Source organism: Theropithecus gelada, chromosome 9 (assembly GCF_003255815.1).
Source record: "Theropithecus gelada isolate Dixy chromosome 9, Tgel_1.0, whole genome shotgun sequence".
In the NCBI taxonomy this organism is placed as follows: Eukaryota; Metazoa; Chordata; class Mammalia; order Primates; family Cercopithecidae; genus Theropithecus; species Theropithecus gelada.
Window position 1 is genome coordinate 66,251,645 of NC_037677.1, and position 10,413 is coordinate 66,262,057.

Genomic DNA, 10,413 nt, shown 5'->3' on the forward strand with positions numbered 1-10,413 from the left:
AGCCTGGGCAACAAGAGTGAAACTCGGCCTCAAAAAAAAAAAAAGAACTAACATATTCTGGTTGACTTAGCAGTTCTATTCTCTTAAGTTAATAAATTGCCCTAATAGCTTTGATATCAGTCTCGTGTGACTACAATTAGTAAGGGAGTTAGTATTAACTCTTTCGTACTAATAAAATGTTACTGTCAAAACTTAAAAATACAAATGGAAATCCCTACCTCACACAATATACAAAAATAAATTCCAGCCAGGCGTGGTGGCTCACGCCTGTAATCCCAGCACTTTGGGAGGCTGAGGCAGGCAGATCACCTGAGGTCGGGAGTTCAAGACCAGCCTGGCCAACATGGAGAAACCCTGACTCTACTAAAAAAAAAAATTAGGCTTGGTGGCACATGCCTGTAATCCCAACTACTTGGGAGGCTGAGGCAGGAGAATTGCTTGAACCTAGGAGGCAGAGGTTGCGGAGAGCCGAGATCGTGCCATTGCACTCCAGCCAGGGCGACAAGAGCAAAACTTCATCTCAAAAATATAAAAAATAAAAAAAATTCCAGATGGATTGAAGAACTAAATGAAAAAATACAAAAATAAAAATATTATGACATTTTAGAATATTTATAACTTTGGATCAAGAAAGAACTTCTTAGCAAGGCAGGAGCCATTTTTTAAATGACAAAAATATTTGACAACATAAAAATGTAAAATATGCTCAAACCTATTAGTAGTCAAGGAGATGCAGTGAAAAAATGTACTCGCCAAGTGTGATGGCTCATACCTATAATCCCAGCACTTTAGGAAGCTGAAGTAGAAGGATGGCTTGAGCTCAAGAATTTGAGATCATCCTGGGCCACACAGTGAGACCTCATCTCTACAAAAAAATATAAAAATTAGTCCAGCATCCTGGTTTGCACCTGTAATCCGAACTAATTGGGAGGCTGAGGCAGGAGGACTGCTTGAGCCTGAAGGTCGAGGCTGCAGTGATCCATGATCGAGCCACTGCACTCCAACCTGGGCAACACAGCAAGACCCTACCTCAAAAAAATAAAATAACATCCGGGTGCGGTAGCTGATGCCTGTAATCCTAGTACTTTGGGAGGCCGATGTGGGTGGATCACTTGAGGTCAGGAGTTCAAAACCAGCCTGGCCAACATGGTGAACCCTCATCTCTACTAAAAATATACAAAAATTAGCCAGGCGTGGTGGTATGCGTCTGTAATCTCAGCTACTCTGGAGGCTGAGGCACGAGAATCGCTTGGACTTGGGAGGCGGAGGTTGCAGTGAGCTGAGATTATGCCACTGCACTCCAGCCTAGGTGACAGAGTGAGACTCTGTCTCAAAAAGAAAATAAAATAACATTAAAACATGACCAGGAACAGTGGCTCACACCTGTAATCCCAGCACTTTGGGAGGCTGAGGTGGGCAGATCACCTGAGGTCAAGAGTTTAAGACCAGCCTGGCCAATATGGTGAAACCCCGTCTCTACTAAAAATTAGCCAGGTGTAGTGGCACACGCCTGTGACCCCAGATACTCAGGAGGCTGAGGCAAGGGAATCGCTGGAACACAGGAGGCAGAGGCTGCAGTGAACCAAGATCGCAAGATCTTGAGACAGAGTGAGATTCCATCTCACACACACACACAAAAAAACAAGGTACTACTTTTCACCCCTCAAATAGGCAAAAAAAAATTTTTATTGTCACTGTCTGTTGCTAAGCAGAATATGGAGAAACTGATACATTGCTATCATAATGTTGGAAAGTAATCTGGAAACGTTTATTTACATTATACATATATTCCCAGCATTTTGGGAGGCAGAAGCAGGGGGATCACTTGAAGTCAGAGTTTGAGACCAGCCTGCCCAACATGGCGAAACGCTGTCTCTACTAAAAATACAAAAATTAGCCGGGTGTGGTAGCATGCACCTATAGTCCCAGCTATTGGGGAGGCTGAGGTGGGAGAATCACTTGAATCCAGGAGGTGGAGGTTAGCCAAGATCATGCCATTGCACTCCTGCCTGAGTGACAGAGTAAGACTCTGTCTCAAAAAAACAAACAAACAAACCAAAAAACATCTTTATTGTGGCATTGATATTGCTGGGGAAAAGTCAAGAAAATAATCCAAATGTCTTCAATAAAAAACCTGTTGATCAAATTATGGTGCACACATACTATGGCATATTATGCCACCATTAAAAGGTTTTGTGGGCCGGGGGCGGTGGCTCACACCTGTAATCCCAGTACTTTGGAAGGACAAGGCAGGAGGATCATGAGGTCAGGAGATTGAGACCATCCTGGCTAACATGGTGAAACCCTGTCTGTACTAAAAATACAAAAAATTAGCCAGGCGTGGTGGCGGGTGCTTGTAGTCCCAGCTACTCGGGAGGCTGAGGCAGGAGAATGACGTCAACCCGGGAGGCGGAGGTTGCAGTGAGCCGAGATGGCACCACTGCACTCCAGCCTGGGCAACAGAGCAAGACTCTTGCTCAAAAAAAGAATTAAAAAAAAAAGGGTTTGTAACTGTTGTTGTTGAGGAGTGTGTGTGATACACTGTTAGTGACAAAAGCAAATTGCACAGTAATGTGTGCATTATTATCCTTTCTTATTTAATAAATATCCCTTTATTATTATTTTATTTTATTAATTTAATTTTTTTTTTGAGATGGAGTCTCTCTCTGTTGCCCAGGCTGGAGTGCGCTGGTGCAATCTTGGCTCACTGCAACCTCCACCTCCTGGGTTCAACTGATTCTCCCACCTCAGCCTCCCCAATAGCTAGGACTACAGGTGCATGCCACCATGCCCGGCTAATTTTCATATTTTTATTTATTTATTTATTTATTTATTTTTTTTTTTTTGAGACGGAGTCTTGCTCTGTCGCCCAGGCTGGAGTGCAGTGGCCGGATCTCAGCTCACTGCAAGCTCCGCCTCCCGGGTTCCCGCCATTCTCCTGCCTCAGCCTCCCGAGTAGCTGGGACTACAGGCGCCTGCCACCTCGCCCGGCTTGTTTTTTGTAGTTTTAGTAGAGAGGGGGTTTCACTGTGTTCACCAGGATGGTCTCGATCTCCTGACCTCGTGATCCGCCCGTCTCGGCCTCCCAAAGTGCTGGGATTACAGGCTTGAGCCACCGCGCCCGGCCTAATTTTCATATTTTTAGTAGAGACAGGGTTTTGCCATGTTGGCCAGGCTGGTCGCAAACTCCTGACCTCGTGATCCACCTACCTTGGCCTCCCAAAGTGCTGGCATTACAGGTGTGAGCCACCATGCCCAGCCAATTATTTCTTTTCACTAGGACTTTGCAAGGACGAGGCGGGAGGATCACGAGGTCAGGAGATTGAGACCATCCTGGCTAACATGGTGAACATAATAATTATTATTATTTTTGAAACCTCTATATGACTACGAGAAAAGTATTTTTATCTGATGAATATGAGTCGTTTTAAATTATTAGGCCCAAAGAGACATAAAAATGAGACAGCAGACCAGGCACAGTGGCTCATACCTGTAATCCCAACACTTTGGGAGGCTGAAGTGGGAGATTGCTTGAGGTCAAAAGTTCAAGACCATCCTGGCCAATGTGGTGAAAACCCGTCTCTACAAAAAATACAAAAATTAGCTGGGTGTTGTGGCCCATGCCTGTAGTCCCAGCTACTTGGAAGTCTGCAGTCGGAGGATCACCTGACCCTGGGAAGATCCAGGATGCAGTGAACCGAGATTGCGCCACTGTACTCCAGCCTGGGTGACAGAGCTTACTCCCCACTTTGATTTGTGTATTTGTCTCTTGAAACTGCTTGCCACAGGTAGCTACAAATTCACCCAATACTTCAGCATATCATAAGAGTGAAAAGAAAAAAAAAATTCATCCAATAATGCCACACCAGAAGCTATAAACTGCGCCCTATAACTTAACAATGTATAGCCAATCACTAATGATTGTTATTTCTGTAAACCAATGAGAATTCCTGACAGATAACTTTGTTATCAGTTCACTCCCTGCCCACTTTTTCATTGAAAAAACCTTCCTGTAATGGATAAGGAGCTGAGTGAAGCTCATATCCAAGATTACTTGGGTCTGAATCTTTAGGCAGCTATCTTCACTTTGGCTCAGTTAAACTCTTTTTTTTTTTTTTTTTTGAGACGGAGTCTCGCTCTGTGGCCCAGGCTGGAGTGCAGTGGCTGATCTCAGCTCACTGCAAGCTCCGCCTCCCGGGGTCACGCCGTTCTCCTGCCTCAGCCTCCCAAGTAGCTGGGACTACAGGCGCCCGCCACCGAGCCCGGCTAGTTTTTTGTATTTTTTAGTAGAGACGGGGTTTCACGGTTTCACCGTGTTAGCCAGGATGGTCTCGATCTCCTGACCTCGTGATCTACCTGTTTCGGCCTTCCAAAGTGCTGGGATTACAGGCTTGAGCCACCGTGCCCGGCCCCCAGTTAAACTCTTTAAATTATATTTTGTGCCTCAGACTCTTCCTTTTAGGTCAAAATCTTTTTTTTTTTTTTTTCTTTTCTTTTTTTTTTTTTTGAGACCAAGTCTCCTGCTGTCACCCAGGCTGGAGTGCAGTGGCACGATCTCAGCTCACTGCAACCTCTGCCTCCCAAGTTCAAGCAATTCCTCTACCTCAGCCTCCTGGGTAGTAGCTGGGAATACCGGCGTGCATTACCATGCCCGCCTACTTTTTGTATTTTTAGTAGAGATGGGGTTTCACCATATTGGCCAGGCTGGTCTTAAACTCCCGACCTCAGGTAATTCACCCATGTTGGCCTCCCAAAGTGCTGGGATTACAGGCGTGAGACACGGTGCCAGGCCTAGGTCAAAATCTATATACAAATCTACATACGAGGCCAGGCACAGTGTCTGACACCTGTAATGCTAGCACTTTGTGAGGCCGAGGCAGGGAGACTACTTGAGCCCAGGAGTTTGAGACCAGCCTGGGCAACATGAGGAAACCCCATCTCTATAAAAAGTACAAAAATTAGCCAGGGGTGGGCTGGGCACGGTGGCTCACGCCTTTAATCCCAGCACTTTGGGAGGCAGAGGCAGGCGGATCATGAGGTCAGCAGTTCGAGACTAGCCTGACCAACATGGTGAAACCCCATCGCTACTAAAAATACAAAAATTAGCTAAGCATGGTGGTGCGTGCCTATAATCCCAGCTACTCAGGAGGCTGAGGCAGGAGAATCACTTGAACCCAGGAGGTGGAGGTTGCAGTGAGCCAAGATCGTGCTATTGCAGTCCAGCCTGGGCGACAGAGGGAGACTCCATCTCAAAAAAAAAAAAAAAAAAAAATTAGCCAGGTGTGGTGTTATGCACCCGCAGTCCTAGCTATTTGAGAAGCTAAGGCAGGAGAACTGCCTGAGCCCAGAAGGCAGAGGTTGCAGTGAGCTGAAGTCACAACATTGCACTCCAGCCTTGGTGACAGGAGTGAAACCCTGTCTTGAAAAGAAAAAAGAAAGAAAGAAAAAGAAAAAATATCTACATATAAATATGGCTATAAAGCCGGGCGTGGTGGCTCACACCTGTAATCTCAGCACTTTGAGAGTCCGAGGTGGGCAGATCATGAGGTCAGGAGTTTGAGACCAGCCTGGCCAACATAGTGAAACCCCGTCTCTACTAAAAACACAAAAATTAGCCAGGCATGGTGGCGCTTGCCTATAGTCCCACCTACTAGGGAGGCTGAAGCAAGCAAATCGCTTGAACCCGGGAGACGGAGGTTGTAGTGAGCTGTGATCGTGCCACTGCACTCCAGTCTGGGTGACAGACCAAGACTCTGTCTCAAAAAAAAAAAAAAAAAAGAAGGAAAAAGGCTGTAGAGGCTTAGAAAAACTATGGCAAGTTACATATCAAAATGTTAACATTTTAACATCCCTGATTGGGGGGCCTGGACATAGATGGGAATACCGGCTTGTGTTACCATGCCCAGCTACTTTTTGTATTTGTAGTAGAGACAGGGTTTCACTATATTGGCCAGGCTGGTCTTGAACTCCCAATCTCAGGTAATTCACCCGTGTTGGCCTCCCAAAGTGCTGGGATTACAGGCGTGAGACACAGTGCCAGGTCTAGGTCAAAATCTAAGATGGGAGGGTTGAGGACACATTAATAACTATTTCTTGCTAAAATTTCACATATTAAAATGAGAACTTTTTTTAGTAATTTAAAGGAAAAAGCTTGCAGTTTTTTTGTAACTGCAAGTTGAGCGCTAGCCCTTGAGCTCTGGTGACCCTCCCACTCTTTGAGGCTTGAGCAGTTGGCTGACTTTATCATCCTACATCTCTTCATTTTAGATTTCCTAGGTATACCTACAAATTTAACAGATGCTATTCTTTCATGGTTTAATATATGTTGTTTTTCAGAAACAGGATCTTACTCTGTTGCCCAGGCTGGAGTATATTGGCACAATCACAGCTTGCTGCAGCCTCTAACTCCTGGGTTCAAGCAATCCTCACTTCAGCCTCTGAGTAGCTGGTCTACAGGCATGCACCACCATACCTGGCTAATTTTTATTTTATTTATTTATTTATTTATTTATTTATTTATTTATTTATTTATTTTTGAGTCAGAGTCTCGCTCTGTCGCCCAGGCTGGAGTGCAGTGGCACCATCTTGGCTCATTGCAAGCTCCACCTTCCGGGTTTAAGCCATTCTCCTGCCTCAACCTCCCGAGTAGCTGGGACTACAGGCGCCCGCCACCATGCCTAGCTAATTTTTTTTTTTTTCAAGTAGAGATGGGGTTTCACCATGTTAGCCAGGATGGTCTCCATCTCCTGACCTCATGATCCGCCCACCTCGGCCTCCCAAAGTGCTGGGATTCCAGGCGTGAGCCACCGTGCCCGGCCACCTGGCTAATTTTTAAATTTTTTAATAGAGATGGGGGTCTTGTTCTGTTGCCCAGGTTGGCCTCAAACTCCTGACCTCAAGGCGTCCTTCTGCCTATTTTGTCTTTTTGACTGGGTTAAAAGACAAGTGTTGTACTTTCCTACAGAACTTAGGATTCTGCACTTTATCAGACACCATTTGGGGAGCTGCGTGAAACTTCCAAACTATAGCAAATGGACCGTTTAGTCATGCAGACTGCCTTCCACCAGCAGTATATAAACCTAGATCAGTCGTTCTCAACTGGGGATTTCGCCCTACATCCCCCAGAGGACATTTGACATTTCAAAGACATTTCTGGTTGTCAACACCTGGGAGAAGGATGTACTGCTGGCATCCAGTAGATAGAAGCCAAGGGTTTTGCTAAATGTTCTAGAAATCTAGAAAATAGCCATCTACAACAAATAATTATCCAGCCAAAATTTCAACAGTGCCATGGCTGAGAAGCATTGGCCTAAAATTTCAACCATATAGAGCAAGTGATAATGACTGGGGCTCTAAGTGAGGAAGATTCCCAAGGGAATGAAAGGGCAAGCTTTTATTATCAAGGCTAGCTTGCAGAGCAGCAGAGGAGTGATTTTCACATTGGTTTTCATCAGCAGAATCCACCAGTTGAATGAACTTAACTCTATTGTACAGTATCATAAAGATATATTTCCTTTATAAAGGATTCTCATTAATTAGTAAGAAAAAGATTGATAGCCTAGTTGGAAATGAAGAGTTCAGTTCACAGAAAATAGGACACAAGTGGCTTTTAAACACATGAAAGTTGTAAAACCTCACTCATAAATGCAGAACTATGCATTAACCTACAACAAAATATCAGTTTTCACCCATCAAAATAGTAAGGAACTGGCCGGGCACGGCCTGTAATCCTAGCATTTTGGGAGGCCGAGGCAGGCAAATCACTTGAGGTCAGGAGTTTGAGACTAGCCTGGCCAACATGACGAAACCCTGTCTCTACTAAAAATACAAAAACTAGCCAGGCATGGTGGCAGACATCTGTAATCACAGCTACTCAGGAGGCTGAGGCAGGAGAATCACTTGAACCGGGGAGGTGGAGGTTACAGTGAGCCAAGATCATGCTACTGCACTCCAGCCTGGGCGACAGAGCAAGACTCTTTTCTTTCTTTGTTTTTTTCTTTTCTTTTCTTTTCTTTTTTCTTTTCTCCCTTTCTCTCTCTTTTTCCTTCCTTCCTTCCTTCCTTCCTTCCTTCCTTCCTTCCTTCCTTCCTTCCTCCCTCCCTCCCTCCCTTCCCTTCCCTCCCCTCCCCTCCCTTCCCCTCCCCTCCCCTCCCCTTCCCTTCCCTTCTTTCTATAGAGTCTTGCTTTGTTGCCCAGGCTGGAGTGCAGTGGCACGATCTCAGCTCACTGCATCCTCTGCCTCCCGGGTTCAAGTGATTCTCTTGCCTCAGCCTCCTGAGTAGATGGGACTACAGGGAGGGGAGACGGGAGACAAAAAGACAAAAGTGTGAAGGAGGTTTTTTTTTTAAATATTTTGTGACTTTTGAAGTCTTCACCATATATATCATACATATATGCATACATTCATATATATTACATTACACACACTAAGCTTTTCTGGCTGAAACAGCTTTCCCTACTGTCCATCACAGCACCCTGCAAGACATCACTAAGGATATCTAGAGTCCCAAAAGAACATAGTAAAAACCAGTGTCAAAAACAAACACGCGACTGAGCGTTGTGGCTCACGCCTGTAATCCCAGCACTTTGGGAGGCAAAAGCGGGTGGATCACCTGAGGTCAAGAGTTTGACACCAGCCTGGCCAACACAGTGAAACCCCAACTCTACTAAAAATACAAAAATTAGCTGGGCACGGTGGCACGTGCCTCTAGTCCCAGCTACTAGGGAGGCTGAGGCAGAAGAATCGCTTGAACCCGGTAGGCGGAGGTTGCAGTGAGCTGAGATCCTGCCACTGCACTCCAGCCTAGGCGACAGCGAGGCTCCATCTCAAAAACAAAACAAAACAAAAAACAGGCCGGGTACGGTGGCTCACACCTGTAATCCCAGCACTTTGGGAGGCTGAGGCAGGCAGATCACCTGAGGTCAGGAGTTCGAGACCACCTTGGCCAACATGGTGAAACCCCGTCTCTTCTAAAAATACAAAAAAATATTAGCTGGGGGTGGTGGCAGGCGCCTGTAATCCCAGCTACTCAGGAGGCTGAGGGAGAGAATTGCTTGAACCTGGGAGGCGGAGGTTGCAGTGAGCCAAGATCGTGCCACTGGACTCCAGCCTGGGCGACAGAGTGAGACTCCAGCTCAAAAAAAAAAAAAAAAAATTAGCCAGGCACTGTGGCACATGCCTGTAATCCCAGCTACTCAGGAGCCTGAGGCAGGAGAATCATTGAAACCTGTGAGGCGGAGGTTGCAGTGAGCCGAGTTCACACCACTGCACTCCAGCCTGTCCAACAGAGCAAGACTCAGTCTTAAAACAAACAAAAATTCATATGTTGAATTCCTAACTCCCAAAATGATAGTATTAGGAGATGAGGCTTTTGAGATATGATTAGGTCATGAGGGTGGAACCCTCACAAATGGAATCAGTGCCCTAATAAAAGACACCCAGATAGTTTGCTCACTTTGTTTCCCCCATGTGAAAACACAGCAAGAAGACAGCTTCCTGTGAACCAAGAAGAAGATACTTACCACAAACTCAACCATTTTGGCACCCTAATCTCAGACTTCCAGCCTCCAGAACTGTGAGAAACAAGTGTTTGTTGTTAAGCCACCCAGTCTATGGTAATTTTCTATAGCAGCAGAGGTGACTAAGGCAAATGATGTCTTCTGATAAATAGAAGTTTTCATTTTATTTATTTATTTATTATTTATTTATTTTTTTGAGACAGAGTCTTCCTCTGTTTCCCAGGCTGGAATGCAGTGGCATGATCTTGGCTCACTGCAACCTCCATCTCCCAGGTTCAAGCGATTATCCTGCCTCAGCTTCCTAAGTAGCTGAGACTACACGTGCATGCCACCAAGCCCGGGTAATTTTTGTTTAGTAGAGACAGTGTAGCACATGTTGGCCAGGCTGGTCTCAAACTCTTGACCTCAAGTGATCCACTTGCCTCAGCCTCCCAAATTGCTAGGATTACAGGCATGAGCCACCATACCCAACCCAGAAGTATTCATTTTAATGTAGACTAACTTATCAATTTTTTTTGTCTATATTGGGTTGTTCTCATATTGTTGTGTTTTATGTTTTCTTTTTTTATTTGAGACGGAGTTTTGCTCTTATCACTCAGGCTGGAGTGCAGTGATGCGATCTTGGCTCACTACAACCTCCACATCCTAGGTTCACGCCATTCTCCTGCCTCAGTCTCCCAAGTAGCTGGGACTACAGGCACCTGCCACCACACCTGGCTAATTTTTTTGTATTTTCAGTAGAGACAGGGTTTCACCTTGTTAGCCAGGATGGTCTCGATCTCCTGACCTTGTGATCCGCCCACCTCAGCCTCCCAAAGTGTTGGGATTACAGGCGTGAGCCACTGCGCCCTGCCTTATGTTTTCTTTTTTTTTTTTTTTTTTTTTTTTTTTTTT